At 39.3% G+C, this 14,735-nt stretch overlaps 1 protein-coding gene across 1 annotated transcript in view; it reads left to right on the top strand.

Moving 5' to 3' along the window:
• The first annotated feature begins 5,675 nt into the window (after positions 1–5,675).
• dyrk1b (dual-specificity tyrosine-(Y)-phosphorylation regulated kinase 1B) overlaps positions 5,676–14,735 on the top strand; it is a 32,239-nt gene continuing 23,179 nt past the window's right edge. The window contains exons 1-2 of the mRNA XM_053490631.1: positions 5,676–5,822; positions 5,952–6,598. The gene's annotated coding sequence lies outside the window, so the exon portion shown is untranslated. The remainder of the gene's footprint in view (positions 5,823–5,951; positions 6,599–14,735) is intronic.

The raw sequence follows: 14,735 nt of genomic DNA, 5'->3' as shown, positions 1-14,735 counted from the left end.
AGTCCATGAGTGCCGGGGAAACTGTCTTTACATACCCGTGTAGACAAAGTCTGTAAAGAATAACATTCAATAACAAACTGATCAATAATTTAGAAGCACTTGTGCCATAATGGGAGATAAAATGATTTCACAATAAATAATCAGACCTTCATGTTTTTAATTCGGCGAGTGTCGTGTTCACACACGGCTGGTTTAAATGAAAAGCTTAAAGTGAAATAAAGTGTTAAATTCCTGCAGCATCTGTAAAGTAAGAGTTATGATCTCACCTCTGCACGCTGCCTGCGCTGTTTTAACATGGTCTAACCGCTGGGTGTCGCTGCTCAGAGCTTCAGGGTTACAAAAACCAGGAGAAATGAAACTATGAGGCTGTGAAAGTGATGTCAGTCATTAAAGCAAGAACAGCGATATCAAAGATTATTGTCGGCTTCCGGTCCTGACTTTATTGTTTTTATTATTAGATAGAGTATTTTATTAATCCCAAAGGGAAATTGTAATTATATTGTATTATTGTAAATTGTATTATTATTTTTCTATTATAAAACCTGTAATTGCAGATAAATATGCACATCAATTTATATAATACAATATTGTATGTTAAATAATTGTATTATATTTGCATTTTATTAGATTTGTTTAAAACTAAACAAAATGAAATTAATTTAGATTAAACTAAACAAAATTAAATTATTTTAGTTTAAACTAAACTAAATTATATCTATAATGTTTATCTGGGCTTTTTAAAATTATTTTAATAATTGTTTTATATACAAAAGAGCAGCTCTGGAGTTTCTAAACTTTCGTTCTTTCTGTGTTTTTTTTTTTTAATTAGTTACTGAAATTACACGACACTGCATTTCAATTCTGTATTTGTTTATAAACATTTTTAAAAATGTTATAAGTTCATCAACAAAAATATAAGCGTTTAAGAGTTTATTTTAAAACTGCAAACATTTTACTTCCCTGTTTTTATCTTTAACTCGATAATAAGGACATATTTAAATAAAACGAACTAATTAGCGGATTTGGCGGGTTTTGGCGCATTAACGCGCCGCCATTTTGACTCGCTGCCACTTCCTTCCGCCAAAATAGTGGCGGGAAAATTGAGCCCGTCTGTGTTTTTAAACTTCCCCTTCAGCAGCGTGTAGAGCTACATGTAGTGCACACTGTGTGGTACAGAACAATAGAAACTGTGCTCAAAATGTTAAGTATTGTTTTTATTGTTAAAAACACCTGTGGTAAAAATCTGTAAATAATTAATATATAATAAATAATCATATTGTAATTGTACTCAGGTTCTAATATAGATGCATATTGAGTTTATTATCCACACAAACCTCCTGTTTATTGCACTGTAACTAATCACTCAGAATCGAAACTGCCCTCATAAACACTTGTATATGTGAATATCAATTAACAATACATTAGCAATATCTTTATTCATCGAATTACATATTTATATATGATTTGGCTAAATCCATTTTAGGGTAGAATAGTGTGCGTTTCTGCAATTCTAATAAAGAATTAATACACAAGTAATGAATCAGGTAAATTACAAAACTTTAATTTTGTATTCTATTTTCTGTCCATAATGCATAATTATGATAACATTAATTATTATCTTATATTATATATAATTATGTGACCTTATATAATTTCGCCTGGTCAACAGCAAACTTGAAGCTGACCCCAAAACCTTAATTTAGAAAAAAAAAAGATTTAAAAAATAAGATTTGCTTCTGTAACAAAATCAAATCAGTCAAACTCAGTTCATCATGTTCAGCTGCTTCTAAATAAATTGTCAGGAGTCAGGTTAAATTAAGTAAATGATGCGATGATGGATTTTTTTTTTTATGCATTCAATCTGTGCATTTTTTATCTAATATTTTCACAATCTGGTGACCGAGGTGGACTGGAGTTACAGAGTGTTACTGCTGAGAAGGCAGAGATTTTTCATGTGTGTTCTATAATTGTATAATTATACAATATAAAATTAAGATATAATTTTTTAAATCCTATTTTATGCTAATACTGCAATAAATAAATTATGAAAGGCTATTTACTTTTGAGCTTTTTAAAAAAAAACTTTTTTAAGTCATACTGATTTTTTAAGAAAAGATGAATGATTGCTATGGAGATTTTAAAAAAGTTAAAAAAAAAATTTACCTGTTATTTTGTGATTTGTGTAAGTGAAATACAAAGTAGAATGTTACTGAGTAGTTGGTCATAAAAAATTGTTTGTTGAAATTGAAAATTTAACAAAATCAATATTCAACATATAAATAAGGATGCTCATGACCTTAAGAAATGAAAAACATGTTCCAAATTCCCAAATGCATATTTAACTTAACTTTAATTTAGACTTGGTAAAAAAAATGCCCTGTAAGCCCTGTGTCCATGAGGTAAACATGATTTCCTAAAGAGGATTCAGAAATATATCATGCACAGGAAATACAAATAATGGCAGGAAAGTTTGGATAATGCGGAAAAAAAAAAAAAAAAGTCAAAATACATGAATTAACTCGACTGAATTTTAAATAAGTATGTAAACAGTAAGTTCATGAGACTACATGATTTTTTTAAAAGATCATGTTATAAAAAAGAAATCTTTTCTACACTCATGTTTAGTATGAATAAATTAGGCTCATTTAAGTAATTATTTATTAATTTTTTTAACTAAAAACTTAGTTTTTTGGACAGTAGATCATACTGGAGAAAAAGCGTACTTCTTTTTCCCATAAGTCGTTCCACTGTGTTGATGAGGTTCTACAGAGAGGTTCTAGGGTTTCTTACAGAACAGCTCTTTATTGCTCTACATTTTACTTTTTTGCAGAGTGTATTTTATTGATTTGTTTTTATCTGGACATTTTCTGTGTTCATTCATATACATGAAGCAACTGGTTTACATATATTTTTTGAACAATTCTGACCTTTTAATATTTATGTACATTATTCCTTGTTATCAAGGAATAATGGAGCCAAATTTTGCTTTCTTTTAAACAAAAAAAGACATTTAAACATGAAATTTTAAACAGAATTCTGAATGCCCATTTTGCACCTTTTTGTGCAATCCAGTGATAAAACAAATCCACTTGTGTAACGTACATACATTTTCATTACACACTACTTTACACAAGCCTTATATGTTCATAATCAACGTGCAATATACAATTAAAACTTATATTTTTAATAACACAAAAATTATATGGCACTTTTTATTAGTATAAATCTTCAGTTTTGTTCCCTTCCTCCTTTGTGTCCAGATCTAAACAGCTGAGATCAGGGCTGTGCCATTACATTCTCACAGCTTTAATTTGGGTATTAAGTAAATTGTCAAACATGCATGTGTAGAGCTATTTTTTTAAATAATTGTAATTATTTATAAATATATTTATATTTTAAAGTTATTTTTAACTTTATTTCACAAAGGATCTCGAATCATTTTATTAATAATATTCAGTCTTATATAGACTATTACACATGTACTGTATTCTACACAATATTACACCTATTATCTATAGCAACATTGACCAGTGAATTTCTCTAGGCTAAATGGTTAATGTTAATTCATTTTCTACGATTCTGTGTAGAACTATGTGTAATAACAGATGATTCAACGCTGAAATTCCCCTTTCCACAGAATTGTAGTTCGGTTTATTAAAAAAAGTAGAAAACATCAGCGAAGTCAAAAGCTTGGATTAAAAAAAAAAATGTTTTCTGAAGGACGTCTTCTTCCTTTTCTGAGATCTGTTTAAAAGCACAACGCTCACATTCTATGCCTGGGCCAGGTGTTGCTCTTACAGTCGCTAAAGGGAAATCGACAAATAAACACATAGCACATTTCAGTGCAGAAATTGTATTAATAAACGTTGGGGAGTTTTACTTCTTGCATGTCTGTGTAAAACGCGAAATACTGTACATTGTACCTTAACATTGTACCTGTATAAATAAAAGAAAGGTTTTGTCTGTACCTTGGTCAGAACTCTCTCTTTCAAGGATATCTTAATCTTTATTTCATACACTGGAAGTCCAGAAACCAGTCTCAGAAACATTTCTGTCCGTCTGTCTGTCACAGCATCACGCAAAACTGGTTGGACAGAATTTAATTAAACTTTGCCAGTTCTTAGGTATTTTCTTTAAGTTTAATCTGCACCATAAGTAAAATCTAAATGTTGAGTAAAAGCGATGTTATAAACAGTTATGTGTCAGATTTAATATCTACTTTAAAATAATCTACTGATCAGTGAAACTGAATGTTTTTACTGCACACTGTAAACCGTAATGCTCAAAGTAATTAAACATATTGAGTACCATTAACTTAAATAATTACAATTAGTTCAATTAATAGACCTTGATAAGTATTTGAACTTTTTGATATTTATGAGTTTGTACTCTAACTGTAAGTTAGCTGAACAAATATTGATATTTTAAATAATTGAAAGTACTTAAATAACAGTAACTGTCACCTTAAAATTTCACCAACTTAAAATCTTTTATACTAGCGATTTTGTGTCTGATGACATCAGGGCAGTAGGGTACTGGTGGCTCAGTGGTGGGTGTTTCGCCTGGCATGCAAAAGGCCCGGGTTCGACTCTCAACAACTGGATGAAGTGATAATTGCTATTAAATAGTATGAGTTAGGCTACTCAATAATGCAAGTAAAGAACAACTCATATGAATAAGTACAACAAACCAGTGTTTACAGTGTGGGATTAGTTCATATTTTCACTTTGGCTGAAATAACAGCGCTGAAGTGGTATAAGTGTATTTTAACACGCTGGAGTGGTTTTAAGACAAAACTTCATCTCAAATTCAAATTCAAATTTTATTTGTCACATACACAAACATACACAGTACGAAATGTAGTGAAATGCATTATACGACTGCCATTGACCCTAAAAGAGAATTAAAGTTTACAAATAAGAAATAAATATGAATAAAAGAAATACGATAGAAATTAAATAAAATTTTTTAATTAAAATAGGAAAAATAGAACTAAAAATAAAAATAGAAATGTGCTAGGAAAAATAGAACTAAAAATAGAAATATGATGTACAAAAATAGAAATATACTGTACAAATCCTTTATTTTTATCCTTTTATCTACTTCAGATAATCAGATAATTATTAGCTTTAAACCTTTTCCAGACCATATAACCAATGACAGGTACTTCCTCTAATATAAAACTAAACCTGACTCACTCACACATATAACACATTTCAGTGCAGATAATTTTCCTAAAACGATTCCTATGAAAGTTTTATTTAACGCATTAAATAATACAATAAATGCCTAGTTTGAGGCAAACTTCACCCATCTTTAGAACACTTCCACAGATGATTTAAGTCTAGGTTTTTATTTTCAAATGTAACATTTGAGTTTGGGTCACAGTGAGTAAAGTTTGACTTTAATCAGTCGGTGTTAAGTTTAAACAAGCTAAAAGTTATTATAAGCTTTAAAAAAAAAAAAAAAAAGCTAAAGTGGTGTGTGTGTGTGAGAGAGAGAGAGAGAGAGAGAGGTGTACAGTCAGTGTTTCTTCCCGCTCAGAGTTGTTTGGGCGCCATTTTGTGTGGAGAGTCAAACCGAAGCGTGAACGAGCCTGGACGCGTGCGGGCACGCGCACTGGGATCGGGTGCGCGCTCAAGGTGTCGCGCGTTGACGCGCGCAGGAGAGAGAGAGAGCGCGCGCGCGCGCGCGAGAGAGAGAGAGCCTGTCGCGGAGTGATCGAGATTAACGGACAGCAGCGGGAGGGGGGGGGCTTCACCCCTTACAGCGAATGCACAGCGCTAATTGTAGCTAAGCGGCGCGACACGGAAATAATCCTGGTGAGTATTTTTAATTTATTTATTTTATTTTTTGGGCATTAAAAAAAAACCCGTATTCATTTGAAATTGAAATCTTGTGTTACCCCGCGTTCCCCCCTCCCCCCCCCCTTCCTCCTCTACCCCCCTCAGGCTGCACCACAACAGGCAACAATCAGACCAATGGCAAGCCGATGGCAGGCGATGCGAACTAGCCTAGCCGGAGAAAGCTAGCCAGCGGAGGGAGAGCTGTCTCTCTCTCTCTCTCTCTGTCTCTCTCTCTGTGGAGGAGAACCGAGACCACCACCACCACCTCATAAAATAACTCGAGGACAAGTGTCTCTGTGATTTTACATTCTTTGTCTTTCTGGGATACAAGAAGAAAACGAAGAAGAAGAAAAAAGGCAAGCGGCTAGCAAAGAAACCCGGGGACTATCTGTGTCTTTTTACCTCAGCGACACCGGGGGCTCGCGCCTGAGCCGAGGATTTTCCTTCACACAGAAAGAAAGAAAAAGGGAGAAAAAACAAACAAACATCGTTTTTGCGTTTATCTTATTTTTTTAAAAATCGTATTATTATTTTTTTAATCAGGAGAATTGATAAACCGGTCGCACCCGTGAGAGGGGTGTCGGTGTCGGGGGGGAGGGGGGGTCCCGATTTCTCGGCCGGTTTTCCGCGGGGTTTCTGTGGAGCTTTAGGACAGACTCGAGCGGATCTCACGCCGCTGCTCATGGCTGCTGCTGCCGCCGCCGCCGCCGCTTCGGGGACCTGGGAACGAACCGCCGCCACCGCCGCCTGAGGTAAGGTACAACCCCATAACACACACACACACACACACACACACACACATCTGTACATCTATACACACACTCACAGTCAGATTTCTATCTTCTATCTTTGCCTGTTTTTCCCCTCTGGACGTCACCTCGTCTAATCAAACTGCACAAACGTGTAGAGTTCACGTGTGTGTACGTGTGTGCTCACTTATTTCACCCTCCTCATTACAGCTCCTCTAACACACCCATTTTACAGCCCAAATGTGCACTGCAGCACCAGCACTGCTGTCCGTCTCCATGCATGTGATGATGATGATGATGGTGATGTACAGGCCGGTGGTCAGTGAGGATCTGCTCTCATCTCCTTTAACAATCTGCATGTTAATGTCAGTGTAAAGTGCACAGATGTGGGTTGCAGTTAAAATGCAATGCAGCAGCAGCAGGTATCCAGGTGTTTCCTGCCCACATCTGGACTCGAGCGATCGTTTTCTCATGCTTCCTTATCAGACAGATTCTGCATCACCAATCACATCTTAGATCTATCTGTCCGTTATTCAGAATCTGTCACAAATCTATATGTGTGTGTGTGAGTGTGTGAGGAGCATGCATGCATAGTGCATGCACAAATCCCTGTCATCATGATGAGGCTTTATCTATTAACAATTATTTATTTCATATGCTTTATTATTAAGCCTCACGACCTGTCACATTTGTATTCAGTCCATCATTTTTTTCAGGGTTTAAACCCTCCCCATCACACACACACACACACACACACACACACACACACACTCATGCAAAGCTGCAGTGTTGCATGTCATCCGTCACATTGCGTCGCCTTGTTGCATTTTTTCCCCTCTTCTATCATGAGCATCACTTCATCCGCATCACAACTCTTATACGCTCGGACACGTGTGAGAAAACAGTTGATCTGACGTTAAAAAACGGTAATAAGAGTGTAATTTGTGTACTGTGTGCTCACAGTGTGTGTGTGTGTGTGTGTGTGTGTGTGATGTGCCTACACCCCACTGCAAGGCTCTGCTCAACTACAACGCCGGTTCAAAATGGATTCGGTCTTCGTTCTAGTGCACTAGATAGTGCGTACAAGTGCGAGTTGTACAAGCGCTCCCGTCTCAAATGCGACGCTCCATCCCTAGGTAGTGTCCCTAACAGAACGCCAGCCATTTTTAAGGCTCCGTCTCAAACGCATACAGAATCCGCACACTGACCTACCAGTGTTCATACGAGAGACGCCATCCTCAGCGGCTGCGTGACCCATGATGCAGTGCGTGTCATGTCTAGGATGGAAAGACAGACGAGTGTGTGAGGTGAATGGAGCTGGAGGTCAGGTGTGTATCTCGGTGTCCTCTGTCTGAGGGCGCGCTTACTAATTAGCAAGCTAGCTAGCAGGCTGTTAAGTTAGCAAGGTGCATTAAAGATATAAATATATATATATATATATATATATATATATATTTAGTGGTGCTGAGGTAAGATAAAAACCCTGATTGATGGCGTCCCGTATAGTTTGGTGCTTGTGGGCGTGGCCAAATTCACCTTTTGATTTGAAATGGTAAAATGGGAGTGGCCTTTACAATGTTGAGTTGACCGTATAACTGTATGAATATTTATTTTCTACATATATATTGTCTTTATTTCAGTTGCAAGTCAAAATTTCATTGCATGGATTTTGCACATATTCATGCTCGTTGCTATGCTTACAGCGGCGCTTATAACACATTCTTCCATGTCAGCACAATCTGAGCTATAAGGTCAGATATAGCACTAGCATTAGCATTAGTATGTATGTGTGTTGTGTGATTTTATTTAAACCTATTGGTTCATTTACCCATGATGCTGTGCAGCAACAATGATGTGACATCTCACACCAAACTCTGGCCTGAACACGTCAGGACACAAGCAGCAGATTTATAACACATCAGGATGCACACAGCAGGTTTATAAAATCAGAACACATGCAGCAGGTTTATAATGCGTCATGACGCAAGCAGCAGGTTTATTACACGTCGGGATGTAAACAGCAGGTTTATAATGCATCAGGACTCAAGCAGCAGGTTTATAACACATTATGTCTTGCAGCAGGTCTATAACATGTCAGGACGCATGCGGCAGGTTTATAATGCGTCAAGACGCATGCGGCAGGTTTACAACACGTCAGAATGCATGCAGCAGGTTAATAACGCGTCAGGACGCAAACAGCAGGTTTATAACACGTCGGGACGCAAAGAGCAGGTTTACAACGCGTCAGGACGCAAAGAGCAGGTTTATAACACGTCAGGACACATGCAGCAGGTTTATAATGTGTCAGGACACATGCAGCAGGTTTATAATGTGTCAGGACACATGCAGCAGTTTATAAAATCAGGACACACGCAGCAGGTTTGTAATGTATAAGGATGCAAACAGCAGGTTTATAATGTGTTAGGACACACAAAGCAGGTTTATAACACGTCAGGACGCAAACAGCAGGTTTTTAACGTTTCAGGACTCACGCAGCATGTTTTTAACACATTATGACTTGCAGCAGGTCTATAACGTGTCCGGATGCATGCGTCAGGTTTATATTGCGTCAAGATGCATGTGACAGGTTTATAACATGTCAGAACGCATGCAGCAGGTTTATATCCCATCAGGACGCAAACAGCCGGTTTATAACACGTTAAGACAGACGCGGCAGGCTTACATTGCGTCAGGACACATGCACCAGGTTTATAATATCAGGACGCACGCAGCAGGTTTGCAATGTATCAGGATGCAAACAGCAGGTTTATAATGTGTCATGACACAAAGCAGGTTTATAACACGTCAGGACGCAAATAGCAGGTTGATAATGTGTCAGCGTACACACAAAAGGTTTATAATGCATCAGGAATCATGTAGGAGGTTTATAGTGCGTCAGGACATACGCGGCAAGTTTATAACATGTCAGGACACAAACAGCAGATTTATGACGCGTCAGGACACATGCAGCAGATTTTTAATGTATCAGGATGCAAACAGCAGGTTTATAATGCATTAGGATGCAAACAGTTGGTTTATAACGCGCCAGGACACACGCAGCAGATTTTTAATGTATCAGGATGCAAACAGTTGGTTTATAACGCGCCAGGACACACGCAGCAGGTTTATAACACCTCAGGACGCATGCAGCAGGTTTAAAACATGTCAGGGCACATGAAGCAGGTTTATAACACGTTAGGACCAAGTAGCAGATTTATAACGTGTCAGGAAACATTCGTCAGGTTTATAACACGTCAGGACACGCAGCAGGATTATAATGCATCAGGACACATCCAGCAGGTTTTTAATGTGTCAGGACACATTTATGACTTGCAGCAAGTTTATAACACATGACACATGCGGCAGGTTTATAATGTGTCAGGACGCATGCAGCAGATTTATAACACGTCAAGACTTGTGCAGCAGGATTATAACGTGTCAAGTCACATTCAGCAGGTTTATACCGTGTCAGGACACATGCAGCAGGGTTATAACGTTTCAGGACGCATGCGGCCAGGTAATAACGTGTCAGGACACACGCGACAGGTTTATAATGTCAAGACACATGCAGCAGGTTTATAACGCGTCAAGACACACGGCAGGTTTATAACGAGTCAGGATGCATGCAGCAGGTTTATAACGCGGCAGGACGCATGCGGCAGGTTTATAACGTCAAGACATGCGGCAGGTTTATAACATGTCAGGACACACGCAGCAGGTTTATAACTCGTCAGGACACAAAGAGCAGGTTTATAATGCTCTTATCCAGAGTGACTTAAAAAAGTACTTTAGAGTTTTTATCACTAGACAGATCCTGACACTGGGTTACTTAGTGCACACACTGTTCGGAACAGAAAAAAAAATTATTAGCTCAAGTACAGATACGTTTAAGGCCTTGTTTATAACACGGTTTATAAACAAGTTTATAATGCGTCGGGACGCACACAGCAGGTTTGTAACGCGTCAGAAGCCACTCAGCAGGTTTATAACACGTCAGAACATGCAGCAGATTCATTACACGTCATGACACATGCAGCTGGTTTATAATGCGTCACGCAGCAGGTGTATAACACGTCAGAAGCCACGCAGCAGGTTTGTACTACAAAATACTTTGTGCACTGGACAGATGTCAACTTGCTTGAGGTTTTCCGTTAAAGATATATTCTGTTAAAAGATTATTTAGGGTAAGTTGCAGTTAGCATAATTAGCATTAACGCACATCGTGTCTTCTGTCAGCATTCAGTCATTCTCTGTTAGCATTAGCGCTTCCTATGCATTAGTATCTGTCTGTTGCTAATGTTAACCATATTTATTTTCTCTTTCTCTCTCTCTCACATACACACACACACACACACACATACACAAAGTTAGCAGTCGGTGATGGAATTAAATGTACAGTTGATCTAGTTTAACAAAATTAATCTTATTTAATGTATAAGTTGTTTGTGTGTGTGTGTGTGTGTGTGTGTGAGAGAGAAAGAGAGTGAGAGAAATTTCTGGGAACATCCAAACTACAATTTATGCTGGAGATTAGTCCAGTAGTCATTAATTTACCCATGATGCACTGTATTCAGGTGGCAGCCTACCCACAGTGCAGTGTGTGAGGTGAAGAGTGTGTGGTTGGTTTGCAGTGGTTAGCACTATAAGTGATAAAGCAGCATGCTAACGGCTAACCACTCACATCACTCACAGTATAAACCTGCTGAGCTGATGCATGGGGCGTGTCCTGATCCTGATCCACCCCAAGTCTGCTAGTCAGTGGAGATGGAAAAAATCGAATCAGTCAGGAATTGCAATCGTTTTGTGCCGTGGTTCATGTATCGTCACAGCGACTCCAGAATCAGAACGTTAATCGAATCGCACCGAGGTCTCGTGATAATATCACATCGGCAGGTGACTGGTGATTCTCGCCCCCTTACTGATCAGAGATCAACACTGGGGGTAGAGGTTGTGCTTCTGCTGCGCTTCTGTTGGATGACATCATCAACATGCGCCAGATGAGCAGGCGAGAAAATTAGCTGAGTTACAATTGTCTTCGTCTCGGGATGTAAGACCTGGCTGTCTCTGTCTGACTTGTCTGTCTCTCTTCCACCTGTCTGGCTGTCTCTTACCCATCTGTCTGTCGTCTATCTGTCTCTCTTCTACCTGGCTGTTTCTCTCCTCAGTGTCTGTTTCTTTCCTATCTGTCTTCCCCTCTAATTTCTGTCTCTCTCTTTCTCTCTCTTTCTCTCTCTTTCACCTGTCACTCTCCTACCTGTCTGTCGCTCTTCTTTCTATCTGTCTTTCTCCTGTCTGTCTACTGAACTCAAATTGTGTTTTGTCTCAGGTCCTATCTGTCTCTTTCTCCTGAATGTCTGTGTCTGTCTTATTTGTCTGTCCCTCTCCCATCAGTCTCTTTCCTTTCTGTGTCTCTCCTATCTTTTCCTGTCTTATCTGTCTGTCCGTCCTTTTGTCTGTCTGTCTCTATTATTCACAGTGTTTGCCTGTTTCTTTTTATATTTCTCTTACTCCCCATCTCTTACTCTTTTTGTCTTTTTTTTTTACTTTCACTTTCTTTAGCTTTCTGTGTGTGTGTGTGGATGGTTGCTCTCCTTGGTGCTGGTTCTCATTCAGCTGAAACACACACATACACAGACACACAGACACACACACACACACACAGACAAAGAAAGAGAATGAAAATGCAGATGAAGACAGTTACAGAGAGACAGACAGGCCATTTCAGGCTGTGAGTGTAAGAGAAAATGCTCATGGGGAATTCTGGGTAATTTGGATAAGGTGAGTGAGACAGGACATGATGCAGAGATTTCTCTGTAAATTCAGTAGGTTAAAAAAATCTTTCTGAAACTTTGACCAACAGAGACAACTACTGATGCAGTTCTGTGTGGCAGAGGGGTGCCAATATTTGTTCACACCAAAAGGAAATTCTCAGGGCACTGGGGCGGAGTAGGAGAACTCAGGAACGTTGGACACCAGATCATCAGCTGCATGCAGGAGGAGGAGATATGGGATGGACTGGTCCAACATCTGGGTGGTCTCTCAAGAGAGGAACAGGTCAGATTAGTGAGGAGGACAGCTGGTTGTCCAGAATCACACCCAGGTTGTCTACAGGAACAGAGAGATACATGACATTGGCAAAAGTATTTACTCCCCCATCCAAATCATTGAGTTCAGGTGTTCCGGTCACTTCCATGGTAACAGGTGTATAAAATCAAGCACCTAGACATGCGGTGAATTCCAGCGTGGTGCAGTGATAGGACGTAAAATTTCCCCTAAATACCAAATATTCCACAGTCGACTGTTAGTGGTGTTACAACAAAGTGGAAGTGATTGGAACCTCCAAAGTTCATGTGGCCTTCAGGTTAGGTCAAGATAAGTGCAGAGAGAGCTTCATGGAGTGGGTTTCCATGGCAGAGCAGCTGCATCTAAACCTTACATCACTGAGTACAATGCCAAGCATCAGATACAGTGGTGTAAAGCACACATAAACTGGACTCTAGAGCAGCAGAGACGTGTTCACAAGTTTGGTGTAGTGGGGTAAGGGGATTATGGTGTGGGGTTGTTTTTCAGGAGTTGGACTCGATGCCCTAGGGAACTCTTAATGCTTCAGCATGCCAAGACATTTTGGACAATTCCATGCTCTCAACATTTTGGGGACGGCCCCTTCCAGTTCCACTATAATGGCGCACCAGTGCACAAAGCAAGGTCCATAAAGACATGGATGAGCGAGTTTGGAAGAATTTGACTGTCCTGCAATTAACATTGATAGAGACAGGCCTTCTCGTCCAACATCAGTGTCTGACCTCACAAATGTGCTTCTGAAGGAAGGGTAAAAAATTCCCATAAAGACACATGGGAGGGGCGGGGGGGCGTATTGGGGGGGTGCAACATCAAGTTCATATGCATGTGAAGGCAGGCGAGGGAACACATTACTATCAGAGTATACTTTAGCAAAGAAAGCTAGCTATCAAAGCGTTTTAAAGCCTCAACAGTGCTCATCTAATCATGATACTTGTACACTAATATAGGTTATCAGATTTGCACTTATAGTTAGTATAATAGGACACCGCCCAAAAGCAGATTGTAACTTATGTGCTTGAGTTTCATGTAGCACTCAGGTTTTCTGTCTTTAAAAATGCACAGTTTGCACACACTTTCCATTCAGCTAGCTAGCTAGCTAGCATGTATTGCTAAACGTGTTCTAACTCAGCAGAGGTAGCTTATTATTTTTAAACAGTAGTGTGGTTTGGGATGCAGCCCAAGATACACAAATGCATTTTCCCTGACATGAGCTATGTTTCAAACCTAGTGACTACTATCTAGTGAGAGTGCCAGGTGTCCCACATCCCTCCTGGAGTAGTGTGACTCTAGCAGGACCCACCTGTAGACAGGGTAGGGTTTAATCAGTATGTGATTTGGGACAAAGCCATGGTGAGATAAAACCTGACTAGTGCGCTCTCCGTCTCTCGTGCGTCTCTTCTCTCTCTCTCTCTCCATCCTGACCCACTTTTCTCTCCCTGAGAGCGGCGACTGACCCGCTGCTGTCCCCCCACACGTTACCCACAATGCACCACTCCAAACCACTCATGGTATAGAAGACACCAGAACACACACCCACACACACACCCACACACAGCTCGAACAAGAAGTATTTAATATTAATATTAAGTGTTCATCATCAAGTTCATTTATTGTCTGTTATTTTCAGTGTGTGTGTGTGTGTGTGTGTGTGTGTGTGTGTGTGTTAATGCATGTTTAAGTGCCCAAATGTAAATCTCAGTTATCTGGAACATGGGCTGCGTCCTAAACCATTCTAGCACACTTCAGATGCGAGTGTCTAAATAACAGAACTCTGATGTGTATATTTAGCAAGCTTTCCAGGTTAGGATGAGAACAGCTCGTGGCCTTGTCCCAAATAGTGTACCCTAAGTGTGCGGTGTTTGTCATGGTGAGATGAGAGAGGTCTGTTTCACTCAGTACTGGTTTAGGTAGGTAAGGTGCGTTTGGGATGCAGCTTCAGGCTGTGACCAGGCAGATCTCATCACACACACACATGCACACACACAGACACACTCACTAAATGGATAAATTACCTGTACAGTTTCAGCACATCATTTATTTTGTGCAGTAATAATTTCGG

This window comes from Clarias gariepinus, unplaced genomic scaffold, assembly GCF_024256425.1.
Source record: "Clarias gariepinus isolate MV-2021 ecotype Netherlands unplaced genomic scaffold, CGAR_prim_01v2 scaffold_30, whole genome shotgun sequence".
NCBI classification, from domain to species: domain Eukaryota; kingdom Metazoa; phylum Chordata; class Actinopteri; order Siluriformes; family Clariidae; genus Clarias; species Clarias gariepinus.
Note: the sequence above shows the minus strand (reverse complement) of the source record. Positions and strands in the feature narration are given on the sequence as shown.